The sequence below is a fragment of the Periplaneta americana genome, chromosome 11 (assembly GCF_040183065.1).
Source record: "Periplaneta americana isolate PAMFEO1 chromosome 11, P.americana_PAMFEO1_priV1, whole genome shotgun sequence".
Taxonomy (NCBI): domain Eukaryota; kingdom Metazoa; phylum Arthropoda; class Insecta; order Blattodea; family Blattidae; genus Periplaneta; species Periplaneta americana.
In genome coordinates, this window is record NC_091127.1 from 932,748 (window position 1) to 957,826 (window position 25,079).

Below are 25,079 nucleotides of genomic sequence, written 5' to 3' on the forward strand. Positions count from 1 at the left end.
AGGAATTGGATAATACAACTATGCTAAAACTGAAATAATAATAAATCAACTTACAAAAATAATTTTGGTCCTTAAAAGCCATAAGTAATTTCACTTCTAGATACCTTTTTAAAGATTTCATTTGTTTGTAAATTGCTTAATAATGCTACACTTACACTTATTATTTCTGCAACTCCACGTCTGTCATTGCAAAAATGTATGATACATAACTGTGAAGTCTCTTTTTGGCTCTTGTGTCCTAAATTTAAATAAGAAAAAGCAAATGATTCAAGAAATGTGAGCTGGTGAAAATTAAATACTCAATTAATAAAATAATTACTACCAAAAGAATATTTTATTAATTCTACACAAAAGATGGATTACACAGAACAGATGGCCAGAAATCATAGATTTATACACAACATACAGCATGAAACGATCATCAAAAAATGCTTTTTGTACACAATAACATCTTTCAAACGAAGTGAAATAGCCAATAAGTTCAATAAATATTATGCTAATAAGTAATAACTATAATTAATAATTATCTACAAGCTGTAAAAGGGAATAAAATAGTATATTGTTGAAATTAGGGGGTTATGGTTTATTACGTGTATTTATAATTTTAATTACTTTTACTACATTTAATTATATTTTAATTTCTATTAGATTAGTTGGTGGTGTGGTTGTTAGTTTTATCTGTGTACGTCAGACTATTAAGGAAAAACTGAAAGAAATATTAAATCTACTATCTACTTTATATAACAATATTTAATCAAGAACTGAATATTACTATTAATTTAATAACATAAGACCCAAAACATCTCCAAGTCCAGACAATACACATGCTGATTTTCTTAAACATGTTGGCAAACAAGCAAACTCACTACTTTTATCTTGTAATCTCATCTAAAATACAATATCTGTCTGGAGAAAATCTATCATAACATCAATTTTGAAAAGCAATTATTCAACTAATATCTTTTCGAGTTATCGACAGATACCACTTACTAGTATGATAGCCAAAATTATGGAAGAGATGATTTCATAGATTGAATTGGTTCCTGGAATCTAGTAACTAACTTTCATTTTATTGGGTTGACTTTAGAGAATTGCATTCAACAAATGGACAGATTTTAAATTTTAGTCAAGATATTAAAGATATTTTAAACAGAAAACAAAACAACTTAACAATTTTAATTTATTTTCAAGGATCATATGGCTCTGTAGATATAAATCACTTAAGAAATTGCAAACTTAGGGTGTCCATGATAAAGTGTTACACTGGGTCAGTGACTTGATTATTTGATTCATTGTCACAAATATGTAAATAGAGACAGATTCATCTGGGCTTCCCACATTGTTGTTTTCAGGAATACATTTTCCAATATTAATGTCGATGGTCTAACTAAAGAAATAGATCTTATGATAATCTCATCATTTGCAGATAATATGGTTGTCTAGAACAAAAAATCACAGTCCACAAATATTAATAAACTGAGCCAAAATCCCAACAGACTTTTTGACTCTACTTGGAGAACTCAAACTTGCTCAATTAAGGGAAACTTTACTAATAAAACACAATCCCAAGTTATTTCAAAATGAATAGTATATAAGTTAACTTTAACAGATGATGTTAAGAAATGTGATACTTCTCCAGACATTTTAAAAATCATTAGAAACGATAAATGATCTGGTCAGTGAGTGACTACATACAGTATTTTTTATAGATGGATCCTGTTTACCAAGCCATAGATGTAGTGGTGTTGTAGTACAATACCAGTATATTCCCTTTTACAGGGAATTATATTCAAACACTTGTTTGTCCCATTTTAACTGTGACAACGCTTTTTAGCTTTTTAAACATTCTGGTTATTGTATTGTGTTTGTGTTTAGTGAAAGATTTTAGATAAGGGCGCAAATAGCCATAGTAGCTGACGCGCCCTTTTTAAACGCCACTAACTAACTAACTAACTTCAAACACTGACTAATTTTGATAGTGAAAATTTAGATACACTTTTAAGCTTACAAAATCTCCAGTATCGACTTCATAAATCTGAGAAGGCTGTCATACTATCAGATTCAAAATCAGATGTTCTTGCTGCAGTAATGGACGTAACAGCATGAAATCTCAATATTTTACAGTGTTTTAATATTTTAAGCAAAATGGTCGAATTACATCGACGACTGGTACTTCCGTGGATCCATGAACTTTATGGAGTGGGAGGTAATGAGGTAGCTGAAAGGTAGCAAAATTACTGTAAGGTTATCTATACCTGCATCTTACCACACTGTTAAAAGAATAACAAGATCAGAACATGACAATGTGGTAACAAAAATCGGAATGATTCTAAAGCAAATGAAAAAATTGCAATAGGCCATCCGGCGTCTGCTCCACGATGGAGGAAAATCCTCAGAAGAAACCAACTAATCAGACCAAATGGGGGATCCAAACTACCCTCGAGTGCAGCTCTGAATTTGCAGGCCAACGAGTCTACCGACTAAGCTACATTGGTGGCTCCACTAAAAATATGAAGTACATGGCACTCAGATTATTAAATTGACAAACCTAAACAATTATTCATCAGTTAAGCTATAAAATATAATACATAGCAAGCAAGTTAATTCAATTTAAAAGTATAAACAATTCAATCAGTTGAAATATACAGAAACTGATAATAAATATCATGCAAATTACTTCACATTACAAGCATAAACAATTCATCACTTGTGGTATACAGCCTACTATTTAATTTACAGCACATACAATTCATCAGTTAAGCTATAGACCTACAGTCTACTATTCAATTTACAGCATATATAATTCATCAATTAAGCGAAACAAAAATATAGTACAATACATAGTAAAAATAATACACCTAATTTAATAACTGAACTTCTATGAAAATCTACAGTGGCAGTACTCATATTATCACAGGCCATGATTGTCTCAAATATTTACAAAGAACTGATATTTCAGAATCTCCCCATGCCATTTCTGAAATCTCAATGAAGATATGGATCATTGTCTTGACTGTTTAACTTTACACAGCTTTCAATCATCTGGTTAAATATTGGAGTGCAAGATAACAAATGACATCAACTGCTGAACACTTGGTATCAATCAACCAACAACTTCATTACATTAAAGGGGAAAAAAAAACTGAAAGAATTAATTGTATATAGACACAACACATAAGACAAGGCCGCTTCAGAACAGTAATTGGCAAGGCTCTGTTGTTTTAGGATTCTTATGTAGATTCAATTTCACCTGAAAGAAAAAAGTAGCATCTATAAGTAGTAGTAGTAGTAGTAGTAGTAAAGATAATAATAATAATAATAATAATAATAATAATAATAATAATAATAATGACTGTAAAGTATGGAAATTAATATTGCAATGTAATATCAAAAGGTGATTTCACACCATCAACTCTTATCATTTAGTACAACTCTTATCATTTAGTACAACAAATCTATTATATTCAGTTGCAATCACCAGTAGCTGTTCTTTCCTCCATTTTGTTGTTGGCTGATTTTTCACAAGTCTGCTATGATATGCAGCACTATCCATGACAATAACGCATTGCCCTAATGTTCTCAGGTCAACAACTGTGTTTGCACCCACTTCTCAACTACAGGGCTATTCATAGCACTATGGTAGTCCTGACTTTTCTTTCAATTGCATGAAAAAATTAAATCAGCACCTGCAATAAAAATTATACCTGAGCATATAATTACGTCACATGAATTCACAGCATTTAAATAAAGAAAATAAAACATAACATAACATGACATGACATGAGATCCTCTTTGGTGAAAGGCTTTCCCACGTTTTTATTTAGTCACCAATTTTTATATTTTTGTACCCTAATTAAAAAAATTACTCTTGCCAAATTTATGTAAAATATAAATCAATATAACTTACCGAGTATAAATCCACCTTTCGTTCTGGCATCTAATCTTCCACCCTCATTTGTTGGTCTATGAATAACACCATTCATGTCACTGGAAACTTCACCTGGTTTATTTCATGAATAAGTGGGTGATCATACTTAAAAAAACAGAGAGAGAAAAGCAATTCACATTGACACTCTAAGAGACACAAAAATTTTAAAGACAGGAAAACCGTTCAAGAATTTTATAACTAACCTCTAGTTATAATATGAAACTATTAATTGCAAAACATGTTGTTCCCACCTGAATTCATTACTAGTAGCCTATATTAATTGCAATTTCATATTCCACATAAGTGTTAATCTATTTGTTAGTAAAAAATTCAATCACTCAATGTCTCACAATACATTGAAATTTACCATTCATAAAAATCCAAGTCTCATCCAAGAATACTACGGGTTTAGGGTTCTCACGCTCCACATTTCTTATATATTCTCTTAAAAACGAATAACATCACTTTCTCATACATGTGTATAAGGATCCCCTTTGCTCCATAGAAATTTCATCTCTTTCAAAATTTTTTTCACCGATGATAAGGATACTCTAAATAAATATGTTTCATAATCATCATTCATATGTTCCAGAACTTTTGCTGCTGTTAGTACTTCCCCTGTAACAGTAAATGAAAATTATGCCATATTTTTATACATAGGCCTATGACTAATATCAGAATTACATTGCATAAATCAACACAATAATTCCTGTAACTTCCCTACCTTTATGTAACTTGTCATAAATAAATCTCGCAATTGCATCTTTCGTAAAATCATCAGCATCAGTCACTGGATGTTTACGTAGTCTATGTTTTCCTGGTGTCACGAGTGGGGTCCCCTTGTGTGAATTGATCACTTTCGTGGCTGTAGTTAAGCCAAGCTGTAATAACAAACAATAACATAATACTTCTAAAAATTGTTATATCTTAAAATTCATGCATAATACCAACATTTACAGCTATATGAATAGAAAATGATCAACATGTTAGGTTGGGTCTACGATAGGTTTAAGTAGGCTAATATTTAGGTAATTCTCCAGAAAAGCTACACCAAAGAAGGCATAATTTTATTTTGTTTAATTGATTTCTGTGATATTTACATAGTGATGAACACGTGGTTTTAGTGCACAGCCACAAATACTTTCAGCACAAAAATCCTTTGACACTTACCTGTATATTCTAATGCATTGTTGTAGTCCCTCCCTCAAACTTGTTACTAATTACCAATATAACATGCGAGAGGTCCAGGACGAAGAGAAATGGTTAGTTTCCCAGTAGTGCGTCCTCGTCCTCTCGAGTGTTATATCTTAACAAGTACTTTGGGTGGGGTAGCTTTTCTGAAGAAACACCATATTTAATATTACTTAGACCAGTCATGAATAAATTATTCAGCCAGAGTCAACGTTCCTATGCTTTATAGAGTATGTTATATAGTTATTATATAAAACTGAATTATTTTTAAGCACCATAACAGGCCAACATTCATGTAATATTTGCTGCAATATCAAGTTAATAATTACAATATGACTTGTATTTTCTTCGGCCGATGTGGCATGTAAATTGTGATCTGAACGGTTAATTTAATACCAAAAGAGAAAACTGGAAATTTACTTTCGTGCTGTTTGATTACTTGTTCGTCTAGTTTGTAAATGTATTTAAGCTATCACCTACTGCAGTATTACAGTATCTTAAATGTATTTAGTTTGGCAATATGAAAATCACTGACTTGATTAAACATTAGGCCTAACCTAAAAATTTGTTTTGTTTGACCACAATCATGAAATTATTAGTGCAAACTCCTAAAACTGAATACCACTTTGAAATGTATGCTTAAGAATACTTACTCCTAATAATTGTCCTATTCTGGTTGTAATTGCTGTCTCCATTAGCATAATTCCTTCTTCATTATCTTCTTTCTTCAACTCATTATACACGTGAACTACAGATTTCTGAAGCGTACTCTGAATGCCACACATTTTCTTCCTTGGAGGAGTCACTGCAACACTATTTCATTTTTTTGACATAGTAATAAAAATCTAAACACGAAAGAAATTCATTAAAATTTGAAATAATATTTCTATCCATTACCCACGTGCATTATCACGCCCAAGTATATTATATTCATTCGTACTTATCTGACTATTCTTGAATTATAACCACAACGCAACACATAACATAACTATTATGTATTAATATTAATACTAATATTAATTAATTATTAATAAGTTCGAATTTCACTATCTTCCAGTAACCGGCTGAGAAATCTAGTACAATTTTAATTTCATGGAACTCCAGTACCGGCAAATATTGTCGATATTTGCCTCAGCTGCCAACATACCGGTTACAAAATCACTACCATTTATAGTATTTGTCAGTATCGAAATTCGAAACGAAGTTGGCAAAAGAAAATTCAACCTTCAAACTAGAAAATCACCATAATCCACTAGCATTTGTAGTAATGGGGGAAAAATGGTTAGGTTTCACCCTTAGGGTATCAAGTTACCTGGTCTTCCCTATAGTAGCTTCTAAGTTCCGTCATGCGAGTAGTTCACGCATTCGAAAACAACTCTAAATGAAAGATGCATTTCTCTGAATACTAAACTAATTACATAATCACTACACTAACCTGTTACTGTTTACTGATTGTTACAATTGGTATCATTCTTGCTTTTAATACAGTACGTAATCACTATCTTACCTTAATATACTGTAGCAGTTTTTTTTTAATTTGCTGCAGTACAATAAAGGAACACTCTCGAACATTGGAATTGAATAACTACTGTCACCTTGTAATAATACACACAGAAGATTGGCTGGTGGGTCACGTATTCGAATCATTCCTTGTGTTGTGACAACACACCAGCTGTTTCGAGACCACTCAAGGCCAGCTGATAATATTCTAGCTCCTCTCACATCTCCGCATGACTCTGCGTATTTTTATAGCGAGATTTGAAATATTTATTTTAAGGCTGTTCATTTAAAATAGCTTTTTTAAAAAAGTTGTATGGTTTTTGTCTCAACAATAACTAATATTATAATATTTTATATCCATACTTTTTTGTTGGTAACATGTTTTAAATCACAAAAAAACAAAATATCCATAATTTCCACAAACAATAAAATATTTGTGTTATACACTTAAATGTGCACTACAAAATTAGCTATATCTTATTTGGAAGCCAGACATAGTAGTACGCGTTGAAAGTAAGAATAAAATGCAAAATACACTAAATTTTAAGGAATTTTATGTGAAAAACTACTGAACTAAAGAATGTAAAAATTTGTACATTCACTGTTCCCACATACTAAACCTCTGTACGAATTATCAGACAACTCTGACATGTCATGGTATTTCGTTGTCCGATTTCATATGGAATAGCCCTATACAGTAGTTGAAACCATAAGAATCGGGCAGATCCCCAACTGCCGTTACTGGTGTAAATACTGGGTAGACTGAAAGAAGTCTCCTTGCATTTTATTTTCATACAGCACGTCCAGGCGTCGATCCTTCTTGGTTGCAGAAGTATCAATTACAGTAGAACTTGGTTGTAGCGACCTCGTTTTGTGCGACACCTCGCCTATAACGTCAAATATTCTGTGGTCCCAACTAATTCCCCATAAGACATATGCTTTTCTACCTTGCTTAATACGACAAACGCATATGTGTCTACCTCGCATATAACGTCATTTTCAACCTCAGTTTGGAATACAATTTCCTAAGAACCAAAGTATTTTAAGAAATATTTTGTTGAAATCTGGCAAATCCTTTACTGTTCCCTTCTATCATAGACCTCTGGAATGCAGGCAGATTCCCCACCCCATTGTAACCTGCCCGAATTCATGCGGTATTAATGATACCTGCATGCGGTCAGTTTCGACAGGAAGTTTTCACTAAGTGCACGCATTTTAACGCAGTATGGCCACTAAAAGAAGTGAGTGACGCTTTAGAAGCCATTAGAATTGTGAACATGTGCTATGAGGCTAGGGGAGGGAGCAGTGAAATTGCAACTGAAAATATGAACATAGAACGTAATTTAGAAAGTGTGAATTGGGCAAATAGGAGACTACAGAGTAAAATGACTGATTACTTCACTCCTCAGTAAATAAGTCTGGTGAGTAATGAACAAACTGTTTTAATACAGAATACTGTATTTATAATTGTACGTGTATTTTATTGTGTTCATGGTATGCTTAAAAGTGAATACATACATCTAAAATAAGCCTAATTAAGTTTGTTATTTTCTATTTTCCACCTCACTAGACTGATAACATGAATCTCGGTTACTACGACACTCGTTTATAACAACATAATTTTCAAGGTCCCTTGGATCTCGTTATAACCAAGTTCTACTGTACTTGTTCCTTGGAACTTGATCATTTGCAAGTTGTTTCTTTTCAATGGCGATTGTACTGAGAGAACTTAATCTCTCATTCTTCATTGAATTACGAAGATAATTTTTTACACTTTCCAGTCTGGTTATGTTATTCCTTTCGGAGGAAGCTGTAGTAATGGCGAATACCGAAACCAACTAGATAAGTGTGACTTGAAGACCATTGCTAATTAATTATGAATTCCATGAGTCTGCAGGGAGTAAATAAATAATAGCATTCATGATTTATGTATTTTGTACTGTAATACGTTCGAATTTCGAACACAGCCTACATTTTTATTCTCACAAGTATGGTAGACTGCAATGAAACAAAATAATTTAAAGTAATGTTTTTTTTTTTTTCTCTCGCTGTTATTTATACTCGCTTTAACATCTCTGGTCATATCGCGAGTTAATCTTTTGGTTGAAATCCGAAGGCCTGTGTACTATTGTTGAGACTGGTTCTATTGTTGTGAACTAGATGGCGACTGTATATGTATTACTGATTTGTTATGAATATGAGGCGATGATATTCAGGGATGTTGTGGCCCGAATTTCCTGACATTTGCCTTACGGTTGAGGGGAAAATCCTGAATAACCTCAACCAGGAAATTCAACCCTACCGGGAATCGAACCCGGGCCCTCTGCGTAAGAGCCCAGCATGCTGACTCCTACACCACAGAGGTGGTCTGAAAGTAATGTTATCTAAATTGTCAAGCTAAAAAAGGCTTTATGAATGACGTACAGTAGCATTCACGTCTAAACTATCACGAAATAACTGAAATAAATTCACATTTAAAAATTGTTATTGAAATGAAAAAAAAAACGAAATTCAATAATTTCTCTATTATTGTTAACAAAGGTTAATATTTTCTCAACTAGTGTAGAATTATTTAGAAATGTTGTGTTACGTTGTGGTCCGAGATAGTCTTTGGTACACAGCGACAGAGCTCCCTTGCCACGATTGCTGTTCCGTGCATTAAATGAATATCGGCTAATTCACATCAGTGAATCCTTCCATTAAGTCAAGTGAGGTTCCTTAACTGTTTATACTGGAGTATAATAATGATATCGAAAGACGTGCGTGTGGTCTAACTCACAGACGTTTCGTAGTTCTACCATTCATAAAACTCGTACCGTAAAATACGTGACACATTTATGGGAAAACTATAAGGGCAAAGGAAGAAGTAAATAGGGCGTTATTTCACTTGCATTTTTTAAACAAATACCACAATATTTGCACGTTACCTGTATATGTGATCAGGGATTAGAGGTAGTTAAGTATCTTTTATTAACGATCTGAGCAAATTATTTGTTAATCCAGCGAATGTTTGTACAATTTGTCACCAAATTACGTTAGAAACTGCATCGTGTTTGGTGAATAGGATGAGCACAGCGAGATTTATAATTTCAAACGGTGTGATAAAATCATCTGTCGTGCGCGTTCATTATTCGATTTGTTCAAATTTTTCACTTCCGTTTCCGAAAGCGGGAACAGCTGTGTGCGGCAATACCTTTTGTGTGAATCGACAATGGAACGAAATGGTGTAGGCGTCTGCAATTCAGCTTGTTCATTAATTGCGGCCTTTTTTAATAGAATGGCTCTCTGATAAAGCGTATAATATTGCGTGCCTCCTTTTCTCTTTGTAACTTGAGAGGCTAAGTCTTGTTTCGAACTATTTTCGGCACTTTATTTTCCGGTAATATTGCCCACGTATGACGAGGCGAAGTTTGCAGAATGACGCAATTGGACAATTAATGAAGCTCGCTCGCACAATTCACTTGATTTACTTTAATAAGCAGAATTATAGTCTAAGCAAGTCTTCATTATTTCATGTTGATTTGCAAGTTTAAGTCCACACCTGTGGAGTAACGGTTAGCGCGTCTGGCCGCGAAACCAGGTGGCCCGGGTTCGATTCCCGGTCGGGGCAAGTTACCTGGTTGAGGTTTTTTACGGGGTTTTCCCTCAACCCAACAAGAGCAAATGTTGGGTAACTTTCGGTGCGGGACCCCGGACTCGTTTCACCGGCATTTTCACCTTCATATCATTCAGACGCTAAATAACCTGAGATGTTGATAAAGCGTCGTAAAATAACCTACTAAAATAAAAAAAATAATTAAAAAATGTAAGTTTAAAATGCATTATTATTCGCTTTATGGCCCGATGTAAATGTTTTTAAATATCACTTCGGTCAACCCGCTGTGAAATTACCAAACTGCAGAACAGTCGAACCTGTGAAAGCTCTTATGATCAATCTCGGTTCTTCCTGAAGTTGAGAGCTATGCTTAAGAAATACAAGTAAATAATGGCCGTAATAAAGCACTTTATGTTCATTGCTTCCTACCCAATGACATCCTTCACTGCAAACCCAGCATTCTCCAATCTTCTCTGCTTTTCGCCTTTCTCTTAATCTCCTCATACGATCCATATATTTTAATGTCTTCTATAATCCGGTATCTTCTGCCCCGAATCTCTCTCCCGTTCACCATTCTTTCCAGTGCATCATTCAGCAGACAGTTCCTTCTTAGCCGGTGGTCCAGTCAATTTCTTCGACTCTTCCTGATCAATTTTTTTCTTCACCCACTCTTTCTAGCATAACTTCATTTTGTATTCTGTCTGTCCACTTCACACGCTCCATTCTTCTCCATATCCACATTTTAAATGCTTTTAGTCGCTTCTCTTCACATTGTCGTAATGTCCATGTTTCTGCCCCATACAATGCCACACTCCAGACAACCACTTCACTAGTCTCTACCATACTTCTTCTTCCAGAGGTCCGCAGAGGATGCTCCTTTTTCTATTAAAAGCTTCCTTTACCTTTGCCATCCTCCTTTTGACTTCCTGGCAGCAGCTCATGATTCTGCTTATAGTAGTCTATATCTCAAGTATTTGAAGCTGTCCAAAGTAGACCTCTGTTCATACTTCCCTTCCCAAAAACTCATAGTAATTAGTTTTATAGCCACTGACTACCCATCGCCGTCGGCCACAGAAATCGAATTTAATAGTAAAAGGGACTATGTGATATCAGCTTGGTTTATGTGATTCCACCTTTAACGTATCAACAAAGTGCAAAGTTACAATAAGATGCAACGTTTACGAAACTAACGAGTAACGAAAGCACCAAATATATATAAACAAAGTCAGTGCCTACCGCTAGTTACGTCCTCATGCAATTAATGTCGCATTATGATAATTTGCATTAAAATAAAATTCTACAGCAATTACGATGAGTCAACTTAGGAATATACTTCAAATTAAAGTGCCTCTGGTTTTGAAAGTAAGTGCATTCATTAAAGTTTTAATCGCCGACATATTAAAATATCCCGTGGGAGAAAGTCTATTCACACATTTGCATGTTTCCAGGATTACACGTAAGCAAGGCATTGTAGTACACGCAATCTACATCCTTTCACAAGTCAACCAAACTGAATCAATACGTACAGTGTGTATATATATATATATATATATATATATCTGTGCGTGTGTGTGTGTCTGTGCGTGCGTGTGCGTGTGTGTGTGTGTCGCTTCGTTTTACATTAACTTTGTCAAAGAAAGAACATGCTTTGTATGTTTTTGCGATTACCGATTTGTGCATGAATGCAATGACAGATAGTTACGAAGAATCTCGCATAACCCGAATTCTCAAAGTTTTCCTTGCAATAATTATCTACTGTATGTATTCACAAAACGAGTACGCATGTTAAAGGATTGCTACTAAAATAACAATATGCTACATTATGTGTAGGTTTGTTGGGAACCTCAGTTCAACCACTGACGGAACATTCCCACAGCAGTGGTCTGTGGAGACGCCACCAGCGTTGCCAACAGTTGTTCGTATAATCCCGCTAGATAGCTTTCGAAAACCCGCGATTTTCTAACAAATATCTCTAGATTTTAATGTATACTTATTATTCAATAATAATAATAATAATAATAATAATAATAATAATAATGATAATGGTCAAGATAGAGCATCCACCCACCAATATAACGAATATTGCACACTTTTATCATTCCCAATGTGGCGCTATAAATCAATTTTGAACACTTTTATCACAGACACAACATATTTAAATTCTTATTGCATTATATATGTTACCGTTAAAACCCAAAATCCAACAAAACCAGTTTACCAAACATAAACCTAAACAAACCAAACCTAACCTGACACTGATTCTAGATCATACGAAAACTCACTTTCTATCTTTATTTGCTTAAACTAGTTTTTACTAGTTGAAACTGGTTTTGACGGATTTCGGGTTTTAACGGTAATATGGAAATTATCACTACATTGACACATCCATTATTTCACAAAACACACACTGAACGATTTAAATGTAATTATGAAGGCCGCTTTTAATGCTAATATGGATTTCATTTCAGAAACTTTAAAGATTAAAAACCGCTAGTATTCCCGCTAAGCGGGATAATATAATTTTACCCGCGAGATGGTTCTCCAAAAAAGCTAGATTTAGCGGGAAAACCGCTGAATTGGCAACACTGGACGCCACACAGCGGGACTGTTTTGCCTACGTACTCTATGATACAGTTACAGACATGTTTTTAAATTTGTATTTAAAGATCCTGTGTTGTTCAAAATAACAGTGATACGTAAACGTGCTATCAGAGCAGATTGCGTGGACTGATACAGATCAAGTGGATGGCGTGTACATGCCGTGCCGTCTACTTGCCAATATCGGATTTCCTTATCTCGAGCCGTTTCCTGCTGTTGGACTGTGCGGCATTTATCTCGGAAAATCAGACAGCTGTTGAAATCTTTCACTACACCTCTTAGCTTATCTGTGTGACGTAGAACCTCTGACGTAAAAAGAAAACTCTGATCCAAATGGCTTTCAAGTACGTGTGGAAAGAAAGACACAGAGTACACACTAGCATTGGACGGAGTGAAGCCATCTTGTTGCTACCAAAACATTGCAAAATATCTACTTTGTTACAGATCTTGTGATATAGGAATCCCAGACGTCCTTGATTTCTTTAAGAAGTCATGGAAAACTGCCTTCTATAAATCACAGAGAGAGAGAGAGAGAGAGATTGTTTAAATTGACAGCTCTTCAAAATGCAGCACGGTTATTTAATTAAAAAAAAAAAACACTTTTTTACAGTTTAATAGCGGACATGTTCAAGTACGCAATGTCATTTTCTTTTATAGCTTCTTACATGTACACTAGAATGCCAACTTATAAAAAAAAAACTTTTTCCTATGTCCTTCCCCTTAAAAACGTTCCGTTACATTAAGAAATGATGGACGTTTTTTGGTGATAATTAATAAATATTGAGAGGTCGCGCGGTTAACTTCTGTCGCTGTATAGTGTGCGAAGACGCCATGATGAAACTCTTACAGCTCCGAAGATACCAAAATGGAATGGAATAGCCCAGGAAACAGAAGTTCATGGATCATGGTGCACTGCAAGAGTGGAATATGGCAGACTGAGTTACTTCGATGGCTTTCGACACTGCAGCAAGTAACACAGGAAATGAAGGTGAAGAAACGATTGCAGACATTCACGAATGTGTTTGATCCGTTAATTGAAGCTTCATAGAGCACTCTCTAGTCTTTCTTTCGGCAGAGAAAGAATTGCAAGGGATGACGCATTCTAATCTACTTGCGATGCCAGCGTATTTGAAGTTTGCCCGTCCGCAGCAAGCTCTGGTGCTCCTGAGGATTGGCTACTGGGTGTTCATTTCAAAGTGTGTCATGACGTCACTGTTGTTGGGTCAACGATTTGAAGCGAGTTTCAGCTTATATGTTAGAGAAGTTGCCTATTATTTAAGGCGTTCTTCAATCTGAACTTGAGAACGTGTACGGTATAACTTGAACGTCGTAGCAACAGATGGCGGTCTGTACGGTCTGTGTGCTACCATAACCTCTTTCGAACTGTGTTTTGCGCCGGCAAGTCGTACGCAGGGTATTTGTTATCATCGGTTGCGTACGGCAACATTCCACAACACAAATCAAATGCTCCGTGTCCATGTTGACCGTCCAAGTTAATCTAAACAAATACGTAAGTAATCGTCTTAACCCTCTCCCCCTTTTCCCGACAGTACGTATTTCCAAACAGTTTACATTCCTGCCACTACCGGCGTTACCGTACGTATCGGTACGTACTATTCAGAATGAACGCCGTACTTGCTAGGCAACTTCTCTGCCTCTTAGGTTATACACCTCTGCGGAAGTGTAGGAAGATTGAATTCTCGGCTAGCCACATGACGGCATACAGCGAGCCATGACACATTTTGAACTGAACACCCAGTACTGGTGGACTACAGAACAGTGAATGAAAGTGTTTCCAAAATCGTCCTCAAAACTTTCCAGCGTCATTATTTGTGGTATTGAATCGTTAAGAGGTTTGGCACGGTGGTTGAAAACTGACATGGCAAGACCATCATGATCCCCCTAAACGTGGTAAAGTCAAAGAGAGTTCAATTCCTCTCTGCAACTTTGCGAGTTTTTCACATGGAATTCTTGTGAACTGTTTTTGGCATTAAATATCTTTCAACTTTTCTTCAAATACTTATCCCGCTACATGACATTGTAATGATCAGTACGGGAGTTCAGTCTCTAAAAGTCGTAAATGACGCTGCAGATCGTGATTCGATGAGCAGCAGAAGCTATTTTTAGTGCAAGTTATTGAACGTAAGTTTCCCGACACAAAAAAAAAGTAATTTTTTGTCAAGCCCAAAGAAATATAAATCGCAATATTTGGCAACTCTGAAATTTGATACCATTCACTTTAATAAAATAGTGGACCTGGTTGGTGAGTTGGTATAGCGCTGGCCTTCTATGCCCAAGGTTGCGGGTTCGATCCCGGGCCAGGTCGGTGGCATTTAAATGTGCTTAATGCGACAGTCTCATGTCAGTAGATTTACTGGCATGTAAAAGAACTCCTGTGGGACAAAATTCCGGTACATCCGGCGACGCTGATGTAACCTCTGCAATTCCGAGCGTCGTTAAATAAAACAGAACATTTAATAAAATATCTTTATCCCAGTATAACATTATAATATTAATTGTGAAAATTAATATCTTAAAGCTTTTTGCACGAGTTCTAAATAGCTCTTTTTCAAATAATTCGCTTTAATTCAAAATTGTTATCTCATAAAGCTTCTAGATGTTTGTGAAAAAAACGTCATTTGACAAAAATGTGCTTTGCGACCTACAGACCAGTTTGTTCATAGATCGACTGATTGATGTGTTTGTTGGTTATTTAAAATCACCGCAGTCTCTCACATTACTGAGTAAGAAGTATTTGCAAGTTGCCGTGTCTTAACGTAAGATGCGGACATTGTTACTGTTATGACGGAATTAGTCATTAAGTAATTTCCTGACTTAAATGTGGAATATCGCGACGGACGTGAAGAAACTCTTCTGCGCTGTAGACTCCTGTAATAAGAGTCGCATTGGGTAAACAATTTTAGAACCTGGAAATTACAGCTGAGGTGCGGGTTTCGACTGTGAATGAACGCGATCTGCTGCACTTAACCTCTTGCGATGTGACGTGAAATTCGATTCAGGCAGAATCGGATGCTTTATTGAATTCAATTAAAATGGCAAACGATATTCAATTAAATGAATTCTTGAAAAGCTGCCGAGGTGAGAGCCGTGCATAGTTAGATACGGTGCGCGCATGTATCTTCTGATGATGGAAGGCTTTCTTAATATTTGTTACATAACCCACATATTATTACAAATCCAGTTGGCTTGGGTTCGACCCCTGTAACGGAATTTGAGATTCGCCTTCGTGCGGTTCTTATCTTGAACACTTTCCGTCTCCAGAAACTTATTCACCGCTTATTACTTGAAACGTTAACGCTCATTTTACAGACAAGAATTACACATATTGTACAGTTATCGCTTGAAGAAGAAACTTAAGATGCGTCTCCACTATTAAACATTTAAGAACAACATGTTAAATATAACATGTTGAATTTAACATGTATATGGACATTTCAAGTCTCAGTTGACTTAACATGTTAACTAAGTATGTTGAATTTAACACTTTTAACATGTTGACGTGTTTTCCAGCAGAAATGGAAAACATGTCAAGTCAATTCCTTTGCTCGTGCAGCGTCGGTACACTTCGGCAAAGTTCATAGAGTTTCCATAGCAACAACTATAAGTTCCGATTTTGTGGCGCGTATCTTGATCATTTTTATACTATCATTGGTCCTTGGTGTTGGCTGTAAGTTGTTCGAAATAATGGAGTGGACGAAAGAAAATACGTTAGAATAAAATTAATGCACTGATGGAAAGGCCTTGTTTGTGGGATGTGCCTGCAAAAGAATACACGGGCAAAACTAAGAAGGCCGACTGTTTTAGAGAACTGGAATTATTATTTAATTGTTCTCGAGAATACAATAGAGAGTTTTCGCACTCTCATCGTACTCTAAACGTTAATGCTATGTTGACGTCAGTAATGAACGTATTTAGTGATGTATGTTAACGTTCGTAAAACTTCGGAAAGAATAATTATACGATATTACCCGCTCCTTTAACGTCTATCATGTCGTAGATCCTATGATAGTCAATCAATCGCGCTGGAATTATTTTAACTGAGATAAAATGGCTGCTCTTAAATTGTGTCTTTCTTTGATATAACAGGAAGTATTTTTGCATCACTATATTAAAATGGTGTTCTGACATTCTCAGCAAGTTTTTGAATCCAAATCAATACTGTATTCAACTTTAAGCCCGTTTAGAATGTGTCTTTTACTAAGATGTTGCCGCATCCACATTCTCATTTTCTTCCTTTTCAAAGCCTTGTAACAAGAAATAGAGGCAATTACAAAAGTCAGATCATCATCTGAGTCCATTGTCCAAGGTTTAAAAATAAAACACTATATTAAAATCTCATAGACTGTTTATGGTGGACTACGCAAAGAAAGTCAAGTTTAACATGTTAACAGTGTGGACAAAGTGTTAAATGAAATTAGCATTAACATGTTCATTCAACATGTTGGGATGTTAACGGTAAATAATTTAACATGTTGTTGTTAAATGTTTAATAGTGGAGACGAGCCTTTATAGATTTATTCCGCTATGTATTCTACTATGGTAGGACGCCGCGCTTGGCTCACGCAGCATACAGGCCTATTAGAGATTAATAATCTAGTATGTATGGAGGGAGCGGACGAAAGTCCTACGTTTGACTTCTCACCTCAGAGACGTCGTGTAGTCGGCTTCCGACTGACTGGAAGCTAACGCATCTGTTGAATTTCAGCGGGTATCGCCTGTTGCTCAAACGTGGGCGTACCGGCATCTCCGAAGTTCGTACACCTTACATTGTTTCTTGATAATGTGAAATAGTGTGTTGATGGATGAAATTCGTAATGTTGGAGGAAAGGGCTAAAGCTTCATCCTCCAGTCTTGCCACTACAACTGTTACTCCAAGCGGTGCCGATCACGCTCTCGCATTTATTTATTTATTCTGGTGTAGTTAAGGCCATCAGGCCTTCTCTTCCACACCACCAGAAATACAAATACATTAATAGAAATAAGAAGAAAACAAAAACACTATAAACAAAGTAAAACCAAACAAAAATATACACAGGTTGCAGTCACACAAACTTTAAATGAGTGATTAAGTATCATAATTAATTGTATTCTAATTAATTAACTAACATAAACAAGAAACTTGCAATTTTAGTCTAGATTAAAAAAGAAAAAAAAACACACAAATCAACACTTCTAGCAATACCTAAAAAGCATTAAATAAGACAAAATTTTCCAATTTAATTTTGAATTGTGATTAAGTCCGGCAGTCCCTGACGTCATTAGGTAACGAATTCCAGAGGCGAGATATTTCTACAGTATAGGAAGATGAGTATAAAGACGTTCTATGATGAGGGATAGAAAGAAGTGCTTGATGTCTGTTTCGAAGAGTTGTAAGAAATTAAAAGCGCGATAAGAGATAATTCGGAGTAGAAGTGTGCATGATTCTGAACAGAAGAGACAGTGAATGTATTGTTCTTCGTTCCTTCAGACGCACCCATGAAAGTAACTGGAGGGAAGGTGTTATATGGTCAAATTTACGAGTATTGCAGATGAATCGTATGCACACATTATGAACACGTTGTAGTCTCTCAGCTAAGAGTGAACTTACATTAGTTAGCAAGGAATCGCAATAATCAAAATGGGGCATTACAAGCGTCTGAATAAGATTCTTTTTTAGACTAAGTGGTAGAAATTCTTTCATATGGAACAAGGAGTGAAGTGAAGCATATTCCAGAGGTAGAGAATTTAGTGTTGTTTAGTTGGTTGCGATAGATTAAATTGTCACCGAATTCTTGTTAACAATATATAGATATTAGAAACATTAGGCTTCATAATTCTAAGCCATTAATATACTGTTGTGAAGGAAGTTCTGTGCCGCGGACACATTGGTATCGGAGGCTTTGTACTGCATTCTCCTCCCCTCTGCTTCCCGCGTAGCTGCCTCGTTAGTTGGGTTGCCTATGTAGTAGTCGGCATGCCTGCGTTCCGCTCATAAAACACAGACGGCTCCTACCACTGTCGCCTCTCTGCCAGACAGAAAACAATTATTTGTCTTAATTTAGTGTTTTGTAAGACTCAAGAATGTCTTGTAGAAAAACGTTTAGGAATTGGGTTGGAAAGAAAAAAATAAATTTGAAGTCATTCTATTGATATGTGAGACAGCAGTTCTGCGTGATTGCAACCAAGCTACAGATGAATTAGCTTTATATTGCAGAGGGCGTGTCTTACCCCTAGTGCAGTAATATATAGGCCTAATATGTTAGATCACTTGAGTGCTGTACCTACCATTCTTGCAGTATTTATGTATACGATTTTTCAAACGTGAAAATTAATAATTTCTAGGTGCGACGTGTAGCCAGTCCACAAGGCGTAAGTGTTTGTTTTCTTTAGACCATAGGCTCGTGTGTTCACACACGATTCTTACGGACATGCAGAGTCCGTCCATTAAGTTCGAAGACTGTTTGCAGAAACATTTCCCGGTCTGAAGGTTCCATCTCGTGAAACAATCCGTAAATTAGCAGCCTACTAAATTTCGGGAGACTGGAAATTTTATATATTAGAAGCGCAGAAAGGGGGGAAAAAAGAGAAGAATTTAACCAAGGAAACTTTGGATAAAATTTGCTACCGCTTGAAAAATGTTCCTAAAAATCTATTAGGCGACTTACCCAACAAGCGGGAGTTTCTCGTATTTTCGCGAATAGAGCTACAAAGTTGCTGAAAATCAAGCCGTACAGATTTACTGTGTGTCATAAGCTACAGCGGCATAGATAGGTTCCATAAAGTGTCTGAAAACTGCATATGCAAACTGTGTGGTGAAAAATGTGGCAGATACCACGTCCTGAACTGCAAGAAGAATGCCACACCGTGACTGAACTCAGTATAGACCAACTACTCTGCACACTTGTGCGCATTTCCTATTATTATAAGCTACAGCTGGGCGACCCTGGGAAAAGGCGTACAATTTGTAACTGACGTGCGTTATAGAAACAGATTCGTGTCTTATTTTCTTCGCCGATGAGGCTTCGCTCCATTTTCACGGCTAGTAAATTTACAGAATTGCCGCTGGAAAACCAGACGTTATCACAGTCTACTATATACAATCACGAAGCTTGAGTTTTGAGGGTGCTAGAAACAATAGACTGTGACGGTACTATTTTGCATTGCCTGTAATGAGGCGATATTAGCGATCCTAGTGGTGAGCAACTACCTAATTTTTGCATATTTACTACGTATTGAGCTTCGCGACTGTATATACTAGACTGTGACGTTATCCACGAGAAAGTCGGCATGTATTGCGTGCCACGAGTGCGGAAAGTCTTTTCGGACTTTTTTTTTTTTTTCTTCAAGAAACAACGCCGATAAGTATTTGAATGTAATTCTTTAGCCCTCCGTTTTTCAAGAGTTCGTCGAGATGGAACGAAATTATTATTTTTTTCGACAGAATCCCGCAACACGCCGCTCTATAGCGAACGTTCCCCTACAAGAAATTAAGGACAGAGCCATTAGCGTTTTCTGATCTCAGTGTGGCTTTAATTAATGGCATACCTTAGAAGATCTCCAGCATAATATGTGTCAGGAGATTGCCTCTGGATGGAGAGCATGTTGAGCGTGTTCACATAAACTGAAGTAAAATTGCAGTTAGGCCTAATAGTTTATTTGAAGTCGTTAAATGAACAAGCATAAAATTGTCTTTCATTTCAGACTGGCTGTAATGATCTGGTTTTTCTTACACTAAGGTACCAAGTGCCGCCTCTGTGGCTGAAGGTTACCGCGTTGTTTTCCCGTCCATACACCCCGAGTTCGATCCCCTGCCAGGTCATGATGGAATTTGTGGTGGACGAAGCATACGTTGTAGTATTTCTCCCGGGGGGGGGGGAGAAACTCTCATCATTCCACCAACACTCGCCATTTTTCTCTCATATCGCGTAACATCTGCGTTAGTTAACAATAGGCTGGGGGGGGGGGGGTTGTACGGGTTTCCGATGCTCATATAGAAAGGGTTTCGGTTTCCGGGCCCTGGGGCTCATCAGGTGCTTGTCTGAGAACGGGACCTGGCTCAGTCAGGCAGAATGCTCCACCTGTCAGCATCGGACTGGCCAAGTGCAAGGGTCCTTCCCAGGTTCGCCCTCGAAAAAAGAAGCCAGACATTAGTGGAGTACCAACGATTTTGAACTGAATTATATTAGATATTTTATGGAAAACTACGACACGCCTTTGGGGATGGATACCTTTGGGTATCGATTTGTGCGCTTCTGGGTAGAAAGCTACCTACAGTATTTAATTATTATAATGCTTCTGCATTCGGCATTCAGTTCCCTTATGGATACCTGCAGCATAGTTGGTGAAGAGGAATTATAGAGAGCTTTATAAATAGCCTATGCAGACGAAACTTGGCCTCACAATCTACTTGATAATTATATTGGCCTCATTTCCATGAGAAGTAGGCCTACTCTCTCCAGCTGGAGGAGTTCTCAGAGGAAATAGCTGCAAGTATCAATCATAACAAGGAATGGAATCCCTTCTTCTGAATGATCTGTAGCAGAATTGAACTCCATGATAACCTGTCAACATTACAGGAGGAGATTGACAGGAATCGGGGCATGAACAAGCAGGTGCTCGCAGAGGAAAATACACGGGGGAGTGGATACTAAATGCTGCAAGCGAAGACCGGGGTGAGATGGATCGTATCATAACTAGGATGGAAACCTGCACTCTATCTTGCAGGTCAAAGATGCATCTCGTGGCGATGTTATATTAACGATTTAAAGCTGTGACTATGCTTCTTGATCATTTCAGCCCCTTGTGCTCTTTCATCCCTCCAAGCAGCTGTTTGCTAGCAGTAGTATTTCAGTGTCGCGCACCCATTGAAACAACGTTGCTACTCGGAATTAGAAAATACAGTCGGAAGATTAGTTGCAACATTAACATTGTAAGCTTATAGACCAGTGGCCTACATTTTGCACACTTCATTACGTACTGCTGCTAATGCTGTGTAGTACCCATACTGTCTGTGGCTCAACGCTAGCGAGCTGGTTTTCTATTCGATTCCCGGCTAAGTCGTTTTGGAATGTGTGATGGACAGAGCAGACGTTGCAGAGGGGTTTTCCCGGGTACTCCCGTTTCCCTATTTTATTTCATGTATCATCTACAGTCTTTAAAAATAGGCTGGGATGAAGTCTTGGGGGGGAGGAGTACTGATAAAGAAAGAACTTGGTACCTCGAGTCCTTGGGCTTATCAGGCACTCTGTTGAGGATGATTCTGTAAAGGCTGAGGCAGGATAGTCCACCTGTCGGACTTGGACAGCCATCGCATATAACGCGCACAGTGGGCCAATGTGACCCGGCCGAAAAGTCAGGCTGTGTTCATTACGTATAAGTTATTCTGAACTGCCGTTTCTTTGGTGGGCTTCGAACTATCATTCCCCAGTCTTCCTATGTAACAAACCGGACGTACTTGGTTTTATCTGCTACCGCATATTGATGTATTTTGATCATGTCTTAAGAATTGAAGGCTTTATTTCTTCAAAAACTTCAGTAAAACTAAAATCCAGTTGGAAGAAGATCATTGAAACGATCTCGGTCGTTTTCGTCATACAGACAAGCCAGTAGAACACGGGAACAAGTCTGAACCACACAGTCTAAACTGAACGTTCAGAGCATTTTCGATTCGAAGGGCTTGACTTTTGAATAACACGTCTGTGCGAACAGATGAAAGACATGAGCCCTTATGGTAAAGATCTAATGCGGTAGGATATGTGCCCGGATTCAACAAGTTCGCACGCGACAAAACCATTGAAGGCAGGTTCTTGACATGTAATCTGGGATGGACCAACTTCCTGTGTTCGTATTCAGCAGAGCTGCGCACTTCCATAAGGAAGTGTGTTTTGTTTTATCCGTATCGCTGCAACATTATGTCACACACAGAACACATTCCCCCCCCCCCCAGCTAGTCCACGAGGTCGCGGCAGTTTTCGGATCTCTTTAAAAGAGATCATGTAAACGAATTTCATCAAAGTTTTCCGTTTTGATAACATAAATGCCCGCCTCGGTGTACGTAGTGCCTTAATGTTTCTTGGAGACAACGATCTAGGTTCTCCGATAAGACAGGGCTGTATGTATTTGTCTTAGGTGAAAGCTAGGAATCGTGCCGAAAACGAGTCCAGATACATATTTACCCCAGCATTCATCCCGGGCTGAGGAAAACAGAAGTAATTAACTCCTGACATTTTAGTCGTAATTAACAGTTGCCTTCCATTTAAAAAAAAATGCACGAATAGAATTCGGTGTCTGTGAACAATTAACGTCTCGGTATTAAATGACTCCAGCTGAGTATTGATTTCGCATTGCTGTCTTCCTTACATTGCTGTAGCAACCGTCACATAAAAGGGCGGCTTCTGCGCATACACTGTCACGTGATCACATAAACCAACCAATTTTTTTTTCAGTTGTTGGGCGCTGTATTGTATTCTGCTTACTATTTTTAATTATCAGTAATTTGACTTGCAAACATCGGGTTTATGGAATTCGTTTATACATAAATACAACATTGCACGCAGAATATGAATCGTATAGTTACACCAGCGATTAGCAACTGACCAACTAAGAGCACTGACTTGACACCGGTGAAAATGACACACAGGAAGCTTCCTCATTGCCTATAATTAAAACTAGTGTGAAGCTCTGCGTTTCATATCACATTCTGTCTGTTTAATTTTCATGCGATTAAGGGGACACTCAACTATATTTTGGAACTTTTTTCTTATTTTACCAATCTTTTTCAAATTTGGAGAAAAAGTTTAATATACACATGGAAGGTAACATGCAAAATCTCAGCTCATTAGATCCAGTACTTTTCAAAATAAAAAATATTTCAATTTTTAATCAATCATTAATTGAAATATCACTTTTAATTATCATTTTTTATTTTTTGGCTTTGTGCATTTGACTGTGACTTCTCAATAAATAGGGGAAGAATTCTGCGTATTGATTTAGTTCAGTCACGTAAATTAGTGTAGAAATTTAATTTTTCATTTCTATGACACTTTTTCTGCAATTTTTAAGTTGAGTGTCCCCTTAATCCAGAATAATTTCAAAATCGTGTAAATTACTTACGTTAAGCTAATCCTGTAAAGTACCGTGGACTCTTATTTTTCTGGTTATCGTACTGTATCATGCCCCACTCCCATCGTTTCATTTCCCTAGATCTGAAGAATAACCTACTTTTTTTTTCTCATTACTTCAGTTTTGCTTTTATTATGACAAAGTTAGAACAGATGAACTTATTGGTGAGCATGAGCATGTTGTTGGATATCTGCGACATTAGAGACAAGCAGTCCTTTGCTCTGATAAAACGTCCAATATTTACAAATTAAATGCTGTACATGTCGTGTAGTCACCTTTAAAACGCTGCCCAACCTTCACCTGACCTATTCCAACCGTTCTCTGTGCTTTTCATTGGCATTATTTGTCTCGGCTCAAGTGCTTCCACAATTAACTTGGTTGATTAATCCTAGTGAGCTAGAATTTGATTCTTGTCAGTGCGCTGATTTTTCTCCCCAATCGCTTTGAAGATCTGATGCCCACGCATTTTCCTTTTCATTGTACAGCTGGAACTCTGTCTCTTTGTGAGGTTAGGATATCTGGAGCATGAATATAACCTTCATCCGATGCAGACGATTTTACTTCCTACACTGCACGGTGAATGGTCACAAGGGATGAACTTTTTACCTGTTTCCAGACGTGGAATTTGCATCAGTGTAGTTTTAATTTGAGCGTCCGAGGCGTCATGTTCCATTAAACTTGTGATGCTTGCCTGCCGACCTGGAGTTGCGCTCGGGCGCGGGTTCGATCCCCGCTTGGGGTAATCATCCGGTTGGGTTTTTTTCTTATTTTTTCCCCAACCGTAAGGCGAATGTCGGGTAATCAGTGGCGAATCCTCGGCCTCATTTCGCTACCACCAATCCCATCGACGCTAAATAACCTAGTACTTGATACAGCGTCGTTAAATAACCGACTAAAACATTTTATTTAAATACAGGGTGTATCTAAATTGGTGTCAGATATTTCGGGGACGTGTTCTTAACATCAAAACAATTAAAAAAGTTAATAAAAACATGGGTCTGAAAACCATTCGTTAGGGAGTTATTAAAGGATTTGTCCCGTCATTGACCGCTGATTGTTTGATGATTTTTTGTTTGTTTGTATTTTATTGAGCAAAGAAATCAGAAGAAAATGTATTCTGTGAGTTAACAGAACGAAATGATTTCC

General features: G+C 37.0%; 1 protein-coding gene and 1 long non-coding RNA gene across 6 annotated transcripts in view; one reads left to right on the forward strand and one right to left on the reverse strand.

Moving 5' to 3' along the window:
* Syx1A (Syntaxin 1A) overlaps positions 1 to 25,079 on the forward strand; it is a 259,380-nt gene that overhangs the window by 149,332 nt on the left and 84,969 nt on the right. The gene's annotated exons all lie outside the window — the stretch shown is intronic.
* On the reverse strand, positions 218 to 6,226 carry LOC138708703 (uncharacterized). The gene is made up of 6 exons (XR_011334753.1): positions 5,773 to 6,226; positions 4,653 to 4,809; positions 4,296 to 4,546; positions 3,908 to 4,033; positions 3,479 to 3,686; positions 218 to 3,250 (listed from the first exon to the last, which is right to left on the reverse strand). It is a non-coding gene; the product is annotated as an uncharacterized lncRNA (long non-coding RNA).